At 44.3% G+C, this 16,466-nt stretch overlaps 1 long non-coding RNA gene across 1 annotated transcript; it reads left to right on the forward strand.

Moving 5' to 3' along the window:
• Nucleotides 1-1,645: 1,645 nt before the first annotated feature.
• LOC125174912 (uncharacterized) lies at nt 1,646-4,283 on the forward strand. The gene is made up of 3 exons (XR_007155600.1): nt 1,646-1,729; nt 2,828-2,900; nt 3,872-4,283. It is a non-coding gene; the product is annotated as an uncharacterized LOC125174912 (long non-coding RNA).
• The last annotated feature ends 12,183 nt before the right edge of the window (nt 4,284-16,466 follow it).

Here is a 16,466-nt window from a genome sequence, read left to right on the forward strand (position 1 = left end):
CAAGGAGAGGCATCCCAGGGCAGAAAGGATGCCCATGTGGCTGGAAGAGGGGCACAGAAGGAAAGAGGTCAGATTGGTGTTGGGGATCAATCTCGGTCTTCCAGATCAAAGTGAGGACCTTGGAATTTGTTCTGAGTGGGGTGAGGAAGCCTCTGGAGGGTTTCAAGCAGAGGAGGAACATATTCAGATGTGGGTTTTACAAGGGCCCCTCGTGTGAATAGACTGTAGGGAACAGAAAGCAGGGAGACCAGTGGGGAAGTGATCCAGCAGAGTAATAATGGGGGCTTGATCCTGGCAGTCATAGTGGAGGAGGTGGGGAGTGGTTGGATTCTGGATGGATTTTCAAAATAGAGCCAACGGGATTTGCTGTGGGTTGGCTGGGGTGTGACAGAAAGAACTGACAGTGACTCCAAGGTTTCGGCCTGAGCATCAGGAAGGATAGGACTGCCATTAACTGAGATGGGAAGTCAGTCTGTGGGAGGGCAGCGAAGGAGAGTTCCATCCCTGCCCCAGGGTGGCGTCACATCTGGTGACAGCAAACCTCTTGCCTTCTCCGGCTGCTTCCTGTCCTGCACGAAACCCAGGAAAGTATAAATAACAGACCACTCTTCTTCTCTAAGATCTTTCTGAAGCGGAAGCCGTAGAAGCGACTCCTGGAGTCTAGCCCTAGAACTGTGGGGAGAGATATTTATCTTTATAATTAATAATCTTCGAACAAGTCCGGCCCAGACAAAAACACGAGGGAGGCATCCCACAGCACCGTTAGCATTCTGCAGTGAAAAAAAATTTTTTTTTCAATTGATTTATTTTTGAGAGACAGAGAGAGACACAGTGGGGGGAGGGGCCGAGAGAGAGGGAGACCCAGAATCCGAAGCGGGCTCCGGGCTCCGAGCTGTCAGCACAGAGCCTGACACGGGCCTCGAACTCACAAACTGAGAGATCACAACCTGAGCTGCAGTCATACGCTTAACAGGCTGAGCCACCCAGGCGCCCCATCACTCTGCAGTCTTCTAACTCCGAATTTGTTCTCACCCTCTAGAAGCAATGTGTGACGGTGGAAAGAGTCGGGTTTGCTTGCTCAGCAAGGTCCGGATTATAGTTATTAGCTGGGCAGCCCTAGATGAGTTACTCAATTTCTCCTCCCCTGGTTTCCCAACCTGGAGGCAAAAGTGGCTGCCATATGGGTTGCATGAAATAAAGGCATGTGCTCAGTTACTATTGCTGGGTAACAAACTACCCCAACATGAAGTGACTTAAAGCAACCACCATTTTATTACACCTCACAGATTCCGTGGGTCAGGAATTTGAGCAGGACTCAGCAGAGTGATTCACCCGATCGTTGTGGTGCCAGTTGAGGTCACTCAGCTGGTGGATGGACTGGTCTGGAGCATCCTAGATGGTGTCACTCACATCTCATGTCTTGGTTGGGGTTGACTATGCGCTCCACTACGGTGATGGTTTTAAAACACAGCTCCAAATTCACGGATGCTTCTATCAAGAGGGGTCTACGTCACCCCATCTGTGTTCTAGAAGAATCTGTGTGATACCATGTGACTCGTAGAGCTGGGTCACAAAAGGCTTTGCAGCTTCCACCTCATTCCTTGGAATACTCGCTTTGGAAGCCCTGAGTGACCATGTGGGAAGTTGGACTATCTTGAGGCCCCCAGCCGTGAGGAATCCCGAGCCACATGAAGAGGCCATTTTTAGGCACCCTGGGCTACTGTCCTAGGTAAGCCCGTCTTGGAGCTATCTCAGCCCAGATGCCAGACATGTGAGTGAAAACTCTCAGATTATTCCAGCCCGCACTGGCAAGTCTTCCCATCTGGCATGTAGTAAGTACCCAGGAAATATTTTCACTGCAGTTCTTCTTGGCATGGTCAAACATTCAGAGCTGTGGCCTTGCAGAGTTTTGTTTTGTTTATTTATTCTGGGGGGAGGAATCTCTATACTGTGTTCCACAATGGCTGTACCAATGTATGTATTCCCACCAACAGTATATAAGGGTTTCCTTTCTCTGCATGTTCACCAGTACTTATTATCTCTTGTCTTTTTGACAAAAGCCATGCTAATAGGTGCGAGGTGATATCTCATTGTGGTTTTCACGTGCACTTCCCTGATGAACAGTGATGTACCTTTTCATGTACCTGTTGGCCATCTGTATGTCTTCTTTGGGAAGATGTCTGTTCAGGTCCTTTGCCCATTTTTTAACTGGATTATTTGTTTGTTTGTTTTGATATTGAGTCATAGGAGTTTTTATGTTTTTTAAGTATTAACCCCTTACCAGGGGCGCCTGGTAACTGAGCCCCCCATCAGGCTCCATGCTCAGCATGGAAATTCTCTCTCCCTCTGCTCTGCTTGCTCTCTCTCTCTCTCTCTCTCTCAAATAATTTTTTAAAACCCTTATCAGATAGATGGTTTGCAAACATTTATGGACAGGCTCTTTGAGACAGGTCAGTTGGGGAAGGATCTACAAAGCCCTTTAAAAAAAATTTTTTTTTAATTTATTTGAGAGAGAGAGAGAGAGGAGGGGCTAAGGGAAGAGGAAGAGAGAATCTTAAGCAGGCTCCACACTCAGTGCAGAGCCCGATGCCAGGCTCGATCCCACAACCCTGGGATCATGACCTGAGTCGAAATCAAGACTGAGCCACCCTAACTCCTTTCGAAACACTGCCTTGTTTCTAACTCCTACTTCAAAATGTTAACATTTTTAATCTTAGGTAATATGATGCAAACTTATAAAACAGATGAATTATTCCATTAATAGTGAACTTATGTATGCAGTTGTTACTTGCAGAGTTGTTTAATAATCAATACGGTTGTCTTTCAGCTGGGGTCCCTCAAGCAATTTCGCTTCTAAGAATAATCCTTCTCCCAAAGACCCAGTTCCTCACCTGCCACAGGTGGGTCTTATTGAGGCTGCAGGAAGCTTGTGGTAGCCCTTCACCAATCCCCCCTCCCCACCCCGGGCCCAGCTGGCTCACTTCAGCTGCCAGCAGGAGGAACAGTCTTCCAAATCTCCTTTCTCCCTACTTCAGGGCCCTTACTGGAAACTAATGGCGCGCTCAGATTGGGTACTTTGAAGAGTTTAGCAAAGGGACTACATAGGAAGTTGGGACAAGGATGGGCAACCTCCAGGGAGGGTGCAGTTCCCCAGGGTCAGGACTAGGTGGCGCTGTTACTGCTCCTGGGCCTGGGGGAGGGAGGACAGGAGAGGCTGGATGCTGGGGGTAGTGCTGTCCTACAAAAGCTAAAGCAGCCAGCCAGTGCCAACCTTGCCGGGAAGAAGTTGGAAGAATAAACACCCGGGCCTCTCCTCCCTCCTCTCATCTCCCTCCTCCCTCCAGCCACCTGCTGAGGCTCCCCATTGGTTAAAGAGGGCAGCCTTGTGCCGCCTACCGGAGGCAGCCTGGTCCAGGAACAGGATGGGAAAGGGTCGAGGGGACATCCAGAGTCAACCCCCTCAGCGTTGTTATCCTGATTTGATTTAAAGTGGGGAAACAGTAAAGGCTCAAAAAAGATGAAATACAGGTGAATGGATGACACTCCCTGGAGGGATGGCCCAGTCATTCTCTTTGTAAATATGTCTTTGAATCCAAGTTCCTTGATATTATCAGAGCAAGATTTTTATTTGGTGGTGATGGTGGAGGGAGTGGGACATAAACTAAATATATTCCAATCTTATTTTAAAATCTATTTATGTCAAGTAGCCTCATTGGGAAAGGGTTTCTCTCACCAGGCTGGGCCTGGGCTGGGCTAAGAGTGGGGGTGGTTAAGAGGCAACAGTGGTGAAGGATCCCCCTGCCCCAGAACCCTGGAAAGCACTGTCCTTTCAATGGGAAGACACCCAACATTTTTTCCCTTTTTCCAGTAGGTTTACAGTATGACTTCAGCTCAGTTCTTCCTTTTCTCTCATGGTTCAACTAAGACTGGCTTCTAACAAAGACTAAGCTGAGACACATTAGTCTCTCTGCTAGTAAGCAGTCAATATTTGTGGTATCCTAGGACTGGATACCATAGGCAAATGCAAGAGGCTTGGACTGACCTCAGGCATGAACAAAGGTGGCCAAATATTGCTGGTCCTTGGAGCTCTCTGCACCTTATCTGGGAGGCAGTAAGATAGCCAGAAGCACAGTTTCTGAAGCCAGAATACCTGCCTTTGAATCTCAGCTCTGCAATTTATATCGCTGTGTGACCATTGGCAACTGACTTAACTTCTCTATGCCTTGGATTCCTCTGCTGGAAACTAAGAATCTTAATAGGAACATTTGCCTTTTTTGTGCTATTGTCAGAATTACATCAATCAATACTGTAAAGCACTGAGACAGCTACCACCTGCCACCAAAGAGCAATAATCATTGGCAATTACGATCTCATAGTGTCATGGCAAGTATCAAATGAGTTCATACATGGTAAGGTACTCAGCGTTGTTCCAGAACATAGGAATGTTAGATATCATTTTCAGCCTTCATTCATTCGTGCAACAAGTATTTAGTGAGCAGCCGCCGTGGGCAAGCCCTGGTCTGGGCATGGAGTGGGTGGGGGTGCAGGTGCAGAGGTGAAGAATAGACTAATATCCCTGCCCTTCTGGAGCTTACAGTCTAATACTAATTAGTAGCACAGAGCAGAGGTAGACTTACCAAAACGAGGCTTACGCTGTAAACTCCTCAGATAAACTCCTCAGTTGCACAGACCCTTCCAAAAGCTGTATGAGGGCCCCTACCAATGTCTTTACATTTCTTGCCTAACTTTATATTTATAATTGTGCATTGTCTTTCTTAAAGATGGCTCTCAAAATTGAAAAAGCTTCTGACCCCACAAGCCCGGAGTCTGCCTTAACGTTTATTATCGGTAGTAATTATTATTTGCCTTGAAGTTTATTATCAGTAGTAATAATTATTATTTGGGTGATAATCATGATTTTTTCTTTATTTCAAGTTTTTATTTGAATTCCAGTCAATTCAAGGGGTGCCTGGATGGCTCGGTCGGTTAAGCGTCTGACTCTCGATTTCAACTCAGGTCGTGATCCCACAGTTCCTGGGATCCAGCCCCGCATCCAGCTCCGTACTGGCAGCACAAAGCCTGCTTGGGATTCTCTCTCTCTCCCCCTCCCCCTCCTTTTAAACATTTTTAAAAATAAATAGGGGCGCCTGGGTGGCGCAGTCGGTTAAGCGTCCGACTCCAACCAGGTCACGATCTCACGGTCCGTGAGTTCGAGCCCCACGTCAGGCTCTGGGCTGATGGCTCAGAGCCTGGAGCCTGTTTCCGATTCTGTGTCTCCCTCTCTCTCTGCCCCTCCCCCGTTCATGCTCTGTCTCTCTCTGTCCCAAAAATAAATAAACGTTGAAAAAAAAAATTTAAAAAAAATAAATAAATTCTAGTTGGTTAAGATAATAATCGTGATTATTTGCTGGGAAATGAGGCAATGCTGTAGGTGACTTCTGATGTTTTATATTATTACCCTGCATCTTTATGCTTTTAAGTGTCCCAAAGATGTGTCCCACCTTGTGGACTCACAGGCAGGGGATAGAGCCTTGTGTATCCAGATAGGGGTTATGGCATCTCCTCCTTCGTCACCTCCCCCTATTGCCTTTGGCACACTGTGCCATCTAGTTAAGCCCGAAAGCCCATCTGAAAAGAAAATTGCTTGTACCAGCTGCTTCTCATGACAAGTCTCAAGGCTGTGGGCTGGGCTAGGAAGGTGGGAAGGAGGCTTAGAGACCATGGAGCCCCAAACCCTCAATTCACAGAGGCAAGAGCAAGCTGGGTGGGTGGGTGCCCAGAGCCAGGACGTGAACTCGATACTCTTCCCTACGGCAGCCTGGATCCCACCCCTCCAGATCAGGAACAACGCACATTTGTCAAAATATCATGGAATGTGCGTGCAGGTGTTTCTTCCACAATGCATCTGCTGCTCAGGTATCTGCAACACACATGTAACTATAATTTCCAACCCGCCTGATGAAGTGGCCTGTTTGGATGGCAAATAAGACTTTGTTCCCTCTGAATGCCTCTGTACACAGAGTGTGCCCCACTACCTTGCCCCGTGCAGCTGACTTGGGGAAACAAACATTTGTTGATAGGCACAGCCATTAAAGTCATACACAGAAAAGTTAGTTTACAGGGTTGTAGCCAAGTTCCTCTCCTTTTGCTTTGTCGGACTGGAAGTATCTAAGCTAGTAGGTTTTAAAGAGTTTGACATTTTAACCATAGCGAGGCGTGGTTTCATATCAATGTCTTGTACTATTTATTGCCATTCTGGAAAAAAAAAAGTATAAAATAGAATTGCCTGTCGTATAGCTCTTTGGGGGAAATTATGTGCAAACTTAATTTACTCCTTAAACCAGACAAGCATATATAATTGTCTGCTGTGGCTAGGGTTGCAGTTTTAAAGAGAGCTGGGAATAGCGGTAGGTGAAAAATAGAAGATTTGGATGACAGCTTTCAAATAATTACTCCATTAGAGCTGGTTTATTAACTTTGGATATGAAATGAATATATCTATGGCATACTTGTTCCAAGAACAAATTATCTTTAACCTTCTCGATATATCCAAATGCCCACACAACTTTCAAAAATTATACTGGGCAACCTTGCCTTTAAAAATGTCTTTCATAAAATAGTCATTTGCATAAAGACTCTTTACAAGTTAAATAACTCAGTTGCACATGATTTTTCAGAGCGTAGCTTTAAAGTACTGGGGAATCTGAAATGGGTGGTAATTTTTATTTCAATTGTTCTGTTTTTCCAGCCGATTCCTTCCTTTTTATAACATGTTGTATAAACTTCCATTGGAACCAGGGAGGAGGGGCGCCTGGGTGGCTCAGTCCGTTAAGCGTCCGAGTTTGGCTCAGGTCATGATCTCATGGTTCATGAGTTTAAGCCCCGCTTTGGGCTGACAGCTCAGAGCCTGGAGCCTGCTTCGGATTCAGTGTCTCCCTTTCTCTCTGCCCCTGCCCTGCTTGCACTCTGTTTCTGTCTCTCAAAAAGTGAATAAACGTTTAAAAACAAGAAAGAAAGAAAGAAACAAACAAACAAGCAAACCAGGGACGATCTGTTTTGCCTAGGTGTCATATTATTTGTATCCCCTCTGACTCTCAAAACTGTCCTACCTTGAGGATATGCCACCTGGTTGCCCCAATTATCATGCAAGTCACACTGGGTTCTGAGGTCTCCCAATGGAGATCTCTGTCCCTTTTCTTTTTATCCTTGTGTCCTCAGTGCCTTCAACAGGATCTGACACGTGGCAGGTACTCAGGAAATGTTTACCGGAGGATCGAGGGCCAGTCACTAAAGGACTGATATTTCTTATAGAGATACATTGATTAAGCCCAGTCTTAATGATTCCCTTATATCTACTGAATTGTATTTGAGCCTATTAGCTAATCAGCAATTGGCCATTAGGAAGTAAACATGATTAGAAGTCAGGAAGTGGGGGCGCCTGGGTGGCGCAGTCGGTTAAGCCTCCGACTTCAGCCAGGTCACGATCTCGCGGTCCGTGAGTTCGAGCCCCGCGTCAGGCTCTGGGCTGATGGCTCAGAGCCTGGAGCCTGTTTCCGATTCTGTGTCTCCCTCTCTCTCTGCCCCTCCCCCGTTCATGCTCTGTCTCTCTCTGTCCCAAAAATAAATAAACGTTGAAAAAAAAAAAAAAAAAGAAGTCAGGAAGTGTTCCAAAAACCAGCAATGATCCCAGAATCTTTTGATTTAAAAGGATCAGCCACTGCAGGACCGGTTTGGAAAATGCAATCTACCCCTGCAGGCAAAAATTATTAAGATCTTTCAATATTGACAGTACTATTATGTGCTGGAAAGATAAAATTATTTATAGTGTATGGCTTGCCCGTGGCTGTAGAATGATGTATTTTGATCTCGAAAACGTAAAAATGATACTTTATGAAATTATAATGACTGTATAATCCTTCACGAAGAGATCTAGAATACTTGGAGAAAGGCATACTAAGATTCGGTTTTAATTTAGAAGTTTACTTTTATTTAGCAGAGTAGTAGAAATAGTAGTTTTTGCTGTTTAAATTTATTCCCTTGCCGATATCTTTCCCAAAACATAAATCTCGAAACCACCACAACTAGAGTAAGATTTCCCTCTGATAATGAAGAATATTCAGGAACATTTTCATTGGGTGATTCGAATCTTGTAGCTAGCTGTTTAAGGAAATGCCTACCGTGAGCACTTTGTGCCCCCAAATCATAAAAGCAATAAAACTTTATTGCATAACATTCCATCAGTAAAGAAATGCAAGAAATGAAAATTACTTCTTCCCCAGGCCACTCTCCAGAAGTAACCATCATTTTCATTTTCAATTTAAGCAGCATTTAAAAAAAAATCTTTGAAATTATAAATAAATATGCTAACATCAATGCGAGGGTACTTTTTTCCCAGAGGGCAATATCTCTTTACTTTTTATTGGCGTATAAATCACTTTCCAGTCATAATGCTAAGATCTAATGATCCAAAGGATCATTTCCTTTTTTAAAAAACTTTTTATTTTAAAATGATTACAGTCTCCTTATGGGCTGAATATTTATATCCCCCCCCAAATTCGTAAGTTGTAGCCCAAATCCCCAAGGTGATAGTGTTTGGAGATGAGTGGTGTCATCTTGGATGACCCAAAGATTAGTGCCCTGGTTTTGTTGTTGTTGTTGCTGTTTTTAATATTTTATTTTTTAAGTACAGCCAATGTGGGGCTCGAACTCACGACCCTGAGGTTAAGGGTCGCATGCTCCACCAACTGAGGCAGCTAGGCACCCCAGGATTAGTGCCCTGGTAAGAAGAGGTCAGCCAGCTAGCTTGCTCTCTTTCCAGCCCAGAGGAGGGCTTTCACCAGAACCTGACCATGCTAACACCCTGATCTTGGCCTTCTAGCCTCCGGAACGGTGAGAAAGAACTTTCTCCCGGTTGTAAGCCACCCAGTCTTTGGTACATTGTTATAGCAGCACAAACTGACTAAGAAAAGTCTCAAAAGAAGTTGCAAAATTGGTAGAGAGATTCTAGGTACCCTTCACCCAGCTTCCCCTAGTGGTTACATCTGATAACTATAGTATGCTGTCTAAACCAGGAAACTGCCAAGATCATTTCTTTTTGAAACATCTAATTATTTTGGGAAAGTCCTGCTATAAATATGACAGGAGGCTCCTAGGATTCTTTATACCCAGATGTAATTATTCTATAAGATATCTACATCATAGAAGGACCTATTAACAAATACTCTTATTATATGTAATCTGACATCAAGTCACAGGCTGGATAGATGTCAACACAGAATATTTCATGGACCTTGGTGGACTATGTGTTGGTTTAAATTCTGTGCCATCCTAGTTTCCAGAAGCTGAATTTAAAGTAACAAACAGGAGCACTCGAGTGACTCAGTCGGTTAAGCGTCTGACCCGATTACAGCTCAGGTTATTGATCTCCTGTGGGGCACTGGGCTGACCACTGTATATAGCGTGCTTGGGATTCTGTCCCTCTCTTTCTCTCCCCCCACCCTGCCCCTACCCCTCTCTTGCTCATGTTCTCTGTCTCTCAAAATAAATAAACATTTTTTTTTATTTTTAAAAAATGTTTATTTTTGAGAGAGACAGAGACAGAGCTTGAGGGTGGGGGGTGGGGGGGGCAGAGAAAGAGGGAGACACAGAATCCAAATCAGGCTCCAGGCTCCAAGCTGTCAGCACAGAGCCCAATGCGGGGCTTGAACCCATGGACGGTGAGATCATGACCTGAGCCGAAGTCAGACGCCCAACTGATTGAGCTACCCAGGCGCCCCTAAACATTTTTTTTTAAATAATAAGGTAACAAATGACATTAGTGGGTCAAACACATTTATACTTAATGGTAAGGATTTTGGAAATAAGTTTTTCTTTAAAGTATACCAATATTTTAGCTGTAACATAAAACCCAGCCTCAGGGTGCCTGGGTGACTCAGTCGATTAAGGATCTGGCTCTTGATTTCGGCTCAGGTCATGAGCTAGAAGTTCATGGGCTCAAGCCCTGAGTTGGGCTCTGTGCTGACAGCTTGGAGCCTGCTTGGGATTCTCTCTTGCTCTTTGTCCCTCCCCTGCTCATTCTCTCTCTCTCTCTCTGTCTCTCTCTCTCTCTCTCCACCCCCCGACTCATTCAAAATAAATAAATAAACAAACAAACATTAAAAAATAACAACAACACCTGTGCCTGTAAGGCTGCACTTACATTCGCTTCTCAAAAGCTCTGGGTTCTCACTGAGTTTGTAAACACCTACATTTAGTGGGTCGTTTTCTTCACTCAAGATTGCATTTATCAAAATCTGAGAAAACAAATCATACGCTAATGTGGGTATTGCCACGATGCAGTTCTGTGGTTATCGAGCGGGTGGTTTGGGGCTTGGAAAACATGACAGTCTATTTTTATAGGAAAGAACTACTGAACACAGGAAAACAGCAAGTCAAAGGAATCTTTAAAATAAAAAATCTATTTATTTATTCAAGAAATACTAAAGATCACTTGGTAGGCAGACACAGGCCTGAGCACAGGGTAGGTAATGCTGGATTACACTTTTTTTTTTTTTTCCACATTTTGACATCTCAAGAACAGACAAGTGGCTAATGGCTAAGTGTGGCTAATGGGTTAGACATTTTTAAAAATTTTTTGACATCTCAAATAGAGAGGTTGCTTAAAATCACTGTTGGCCATATGGCAGTTGTAATGTAGTTGTCACTGCCTATGCATTTGTGAATTTAACTGTAATTCCTGGTTGTAAAACTGGTTAACTGCCAACCATCAGTGGTTTGATCAAAAATTCATTTAGGAAGCATTTGAAGAAGGAAGAGAAGTCCTAGGTGTTGTCTGAAAATCTTCTGTTGACCCTTCTAGTAAGATCTAGGAAGCACGGGGGGTGCCTGGGTGGCTCAGTTGGTTAAGATCTGTGCCGATCGCTTGCTCAGAGCCTGGAGCCTGCTTCAGATTCGGTGTCTCCTTCTCTCTCTGCCCCTCCCCTGCTCACACTTTGTCTCACTCTGTTTCTCAAAAATAAATAAATGTAAAAAAAAAAAAAAAGATGTGGATATATGGGTATAAAATTGTTTTAATTTTTTTGTATGATTGAGCATTTTCAAAATAAAATTAAAAATAAAAATTAAATAAATCTAAAAGAGTCTATCAATAAATATAAAATAAAAATTCTAAATGATAGGAGTCCTAGTCTCCTAGTTTAGTCAACAGAGTTGGGGTTTTTTTTTTCCTTTTTAAGATTTTTATTTATTTTTATTTTTTATTTTTAAGATTTTTTTTCATGTTTATTTATTTTTGAGAGAGAGAGAGAGACAGAGAGACAGAGCACAAACAGGGAAGGGACAGAGAAAGGGAGACACAGAATCTGAAGGAGGCTCCATGCTCCAAACTGTCAGCACAGGGCCTGACACGGACCTTGAACCCATGGGCTGCGAGATCATAACCTGAGCTGAAGTCAGATGCTTAACTGACTGAACACCCCAAGTACCCCATGATGTATTTTAAAGCCAATGGAATTTTAGATTTGAAGAAATACAGTGGGTCCTAGGGTGGAGGAAAATACAGTGCTCTCTCACAGTGTGGGAGCTTACAGCAGAAGAGGAGGGGGCATGTACCTCAGAGCACATTGTGTTAAGTGCTATAACGGGGTGGTGGGAGAACATCTCTAAAGTAACCCTTACATTTTAGAGCTTACAGCTTGCATTGAGCTTCCACATTTGTATAGTACATTGTATCTTCTTAACCATCTTGTGGGGTAGCCGCACGATTAGCCTAGTCTACCTCGGTTGAATGAATGAGCCCATAAAGAAACCGCGGCCCAAAAAGATTAATGATCTTATGGATAATCCATATTATTATTAGGATGATGCAACTAGTAAGGGCTCAGTGTAAGACTTGATTCTTCCAACAACTGTTCCTTCTAAACCATTTTTTGGGGGGGAGGTTGGGATCCCTGGAAGCAGAGCCCGAGCCAATGATGCCCCTATGCAAGTGATCTGTTGGGTTGTTATCTCAGAAAAATCCTGTAAGGAGGAAAGGAGGCAGGATAGAACCAAGGATTGAAGCAAAGCAAAGATGTGAGTTCAGCCAAAGTCCAGCCTCAACCTGATCCCAAGGGAGCCCTGCAGAAGGAATTTCTCATCTTGAGGTAAGGGGGCTGGGCTTGTATACTCCTACATCAGTCTGTTAGCAGCTGTCGGTACCCCACCTTCTCCTGTAGGGCGTAGGCATCGCTGAGCAAAGTGGCTCTGAAGGTGGTCCTCTGGGGAAGGTGAGGAGCTGTAACCTATTAGCCGCCAAAACTCAATGGTAGCTTAGGGAATGGGTATACCAGCCAGGTAGAGGGTGGGGCAGCAAATAGTATCCACAACACCGTTGCTGTTCTTGGTATTATCAGAGACATGGCCTAACATACTTTGTTAGGTGAAGCCTTTTGAGATACCGAGTTCCCTGGCTAATGAGCGTCCCATGAAATATTGTGAGCCGGTAGCATTTAGCCACTAGGACTGTTCTGAGAGTTAGACAATGTTTACCGCAAAATAGAGTTAAAGAGAGACTCTGTGTACTGCTTTATCTGTTTACGACAGAGGTCATAAACCAGTGGTCAACGGGCAGGATTTTGGCTCACAGATGTGTTTCATTTGGCCCGTACAGTGTTTCAACATTTTTAAAAGCCTAGCAGCTGACACTTAAAATGGTGGAGAGTCCCTATAAAGATGTGGATTCCTGGCTTCCATCGAACATTTGGAAAGGAGGCTGGGCCAGCATGCCAGTGCTCTAACTAGTGTCTCAATGTGGAGCAAGCTGAGTACTGGCTGCCCCTGGCAGACAGGTGTCCCCACCTCCTGGGTCCACCTCTCACTGGCGTTACGTCTGTCACTGGGTCCTGAGAGTACTTTAGTTAACGGCCTCAGGTGTGTACTCCGTGCGATACCTTGGAGGTGTTTTTTGGAAAATGAAGGGAAAGGTGTACACAGTTGTCTCAGTTTCCCATCCGTGTCTAGTGTAATTAAACATTTTTATGAAGGATAATGTATGTACAGAAAAGTGCACACCTCACAACGTTCAGCTCAGTGTGTGTTCACGAATGAAATACATCTGTGTCACAGCACCCAAATCAGAAACCAAAACATTTCCAGTGCCCCAAACGCCCCCTTGGACTCCCTCCACTCTCCCCTGCCCCAGGGCCCCTGCTATCCTCACCTCTATCAACATAGAGTCGTTTTTTCTGTTTTTAGAGTTGATAACAATGGAATTGCCTATTTGGTATCATTTTGGAGATGTTTTCAATAGGAAATGTCTGACTCCAGTTTGCAATACAAGAATACATTTTACTCTCCTACCAGGCACTTCAGAGAGCATTCTGTCCTCATCATAGAATAATTGCATTTCCAGCGGGACACAATTTAATTGCATTGAGTTTTTCTGTATACTCCTGGGAAGAACTTGGTCAAATAGACATTGTACATGAGGAGAGCCATTTGGGTCCAAGAGGAGTTCCATCCTGGTATTCTGCCTGTGAGTACTGGCTCCAGGAGCAGAGATGTTCACTGTCAGAGAAGATTCTGGAACACCCCAGAGAAATCAGGTTTACTTACAGCAATAGCTTTTATATTTGGCCAACAAATGGTTAACAACCCCCTAGTCAATGCCCAGCCCTGTCAGGAAGGTGAAAGAGAAGCTTTCCCTCCAGATCTCATACTCAGTCTGGCCTGGATAGAAACAAGTGGTTAACTGTTTACAGTTCAAGGTGATCTGAATTCACAACTCTTGAGTCAGACTACCCAGGTTTGAAATCATGTCACCACCAGTCAGTTGTGTGACATTGGCTCAGCTCCTTAAGCTCTCTGTGCCTCCATTTTCTCATGACTGAGAGAGGTTATAATATTGTATGTCGCAGGGATACCTGGGTGGCTCAGTCAGTTAAGCGTCCGACTTCAGCTCAGGTCACGGTTTCCAGGTTCGCGGGTTTAAGCCCCGCATCAGGCTCTGTGCTGACAGGACGGGACTCACTTCGGATCCTCTGTCTCCCTCTCTGCCCCGCCCCCACCTACGTGTGCATGCTCTCTCTCAAAGCATTTAAAAAATATAGTATATATCGTAGTTATAGTATTATAACTGAGGTTATAATAGTACCTGCCTCGTGGGACTGTTGGGAGAATTAAATGAAATCAAGTAAATGAAGAGCTTGGCACGGTGCCTACCACATGGTGACAGCTCAGTAAATATCAACATTATTGTTATTGTAAAGGAGTGGAAGACATAGGAGGGGAACTGAGGAGGGGCCATAACCCAGGATGGATGGGGAAGGAAATCCTCACTGTAGGTGATCGTCTGGCAGTATTGAAGCCGTCCTTCAAGAGTTAACCAGATGTCACCCAGGTCAACCAAGAGGAGAAAGGACTGGAATAGGGTGGAGAGAGGAAGGATGTTTGGGAAGAAAGAATTAGCCTGTGCGAAAGACAAAGGGCATGAGCATGTCCTGGGCACCGCACTCCAGTGTGTTTGCCTGGACAACCTCAGACATGGCAGGAAATGAGCCTGGCGAGGTACACGAGAATCATATCGTGCAGAATGTTAGGAAAAGAGATAGGAAACCTAGAATTAAGGCCAAGTAGGGGCACCCGGGTGGCTCAGTTGGTTAAGTGTCCGACTCTTGGTTTCAGCTCAGGTCTTGATCTCACGGTTCATGAGATCAAGCCCCACATCCGGCTCTGCACTGACAGCATGGAGCCTGCTTGGGATTCTCTCTCTCCCTCTCTCTCTGCCCCTCCCCTTCTCATGCTCTCTCCTGCTTTCTCTCTCAAAATAAATAAATAAACAAACAAAAATAAGGCCAAGTACGTTACTGCATGTGCTTTCAAGGTCATACTGCAGCACTGAGTAAGAGGCCACCCAAGGATCTCACAGTTGTCCAGTCTACTTACTATTAATTAAGGACTCAGACTTTTGGGAAGGTCCATGAAATTAGTAGATTTGTATCTAGCAGAGATGCAAATAAATTCTGTCTGGTAGAAAAGATAATCTCAAAGGTTAACCAGCTTTGTATGTAATTTAGCAAAATTATTCTTTCTCTTTTAAAAAAGTCTTTTTAAAACCTCAGTTCCTTGGGGCACCTGGGTGGCGTAGTCAGTTGAGCATCGGATTCTTGATTTTGGCTAAGGTCATGATCCCAGGGTCGTGGGATCGAGCCCTGGGCCCAGCTCCACGCTGAGTGTGGAGCCTGCTTAAGATTCTCTCTCTCTCTGTCTGTCCCCCTCCCCTTCTGGTTCATGCACGTGCACTCTTTCTCTCTAACAATAATAATAATAATAATAAAAACCTCAGTTCCCTTGAATGTTTCCTGGTCCAGAGTTATTTTCTCACTGGTTTCCTCGCTAATGAAGTCAATAATTTTTAACATTTTCTATATTTGGATGAAAGTCTTATTTTTAAGTTTTAAAAATTATGCTAAGAGGTATCGATTTTAACCTGAAACCAGTAGGAAAACATTGAAGTATTTTTATGCGGGAGAATGATGTAATTATACCAGTGCTTTAGAAGGTTCATTTTTGCAGCAGTGTGGCAAGGAACAAGTCGCTTATGTGAAATTTAAGTTCGAAAGCCGGTGGACATTTGGTGAAAGTAATGATGAGAATTTCCGAATATCCTGGGGGCAGGCAGTAATTTCTGTATGGAAATTCTATCATGTATAGAATCAAAGAGGAATGGTATTCACACTGTAGTTTAGAAGGATATCCTGTATATTAATATATGCTAACAACATTATGGTAATGAGTGATCATAAATATTTTAAGTAGATAAAAGAAGTCGTGCCCTAGGGTTCCTATTGGAAGCACATTAGCCACGTGCCCTCGGATCCGCAGTGAGAATGAGTTGTAGCTTGCCTGCAGCTGGAAAGAAAGCCAGCTTATCTGATTTGAAGCTGCCTCTGACCCTTCTTTCCTCTCCCCATATTCTCCAAATCCAGGAGGTGAAGTGATAAAAGAAAACATGTTGGGAAGCTCACATTGCCTGAGAACACTGCCTCTAGTGGGAGAAACTAGACCTGGAGGGAAACACGCTCTTCCTGCCCTTGACATTTTGAACCATTTGAATGTACAGGTGTTTTGCATCCTGCTGTATCAGTTGTGCACTGCACAAAGGAGCCATTATCTGGAGAGGCACCCAGGTGCCCGCATAGCAGGCATTTTAGATCTGGATACATTTTCTGGCAGTTGGCATTAAGTGCCTTGGATCAGGAGTGCCCTTTTTGCACAGAGGCACCAAATGGACTAGTGTGGCCTTAGAAATGATTTTTTTTTCTTTTTTAATTAAAAAGAATGTTTATTTTTGAGCGAGAGAGAGACAAAGCGTGAGCAGAGAGAGAGGGAGACACAGAATCCGAAGCAGGCTTCAGGCTCTGAGCTGTCAGCACAGAGCCCAACGTGGGGTTTGAACTCACGAACCGTGAGACCATGACCTGAGCTGA

Source organism: Prionailurus viverrinus, chromosome C2, assembly GCF_022837055.1.
Source record: "Prionailurus viverrinus isolate Anna chromosome C2, UM_Priviv_1.0, whole genome shotgun sequence".
NCBI classification, from domain to species: Eukaryota; Metazoa; Chordata; class Mammalia; order Carnivora; family Felidae; genus Prionailurus; species Prionailurus viverrinus.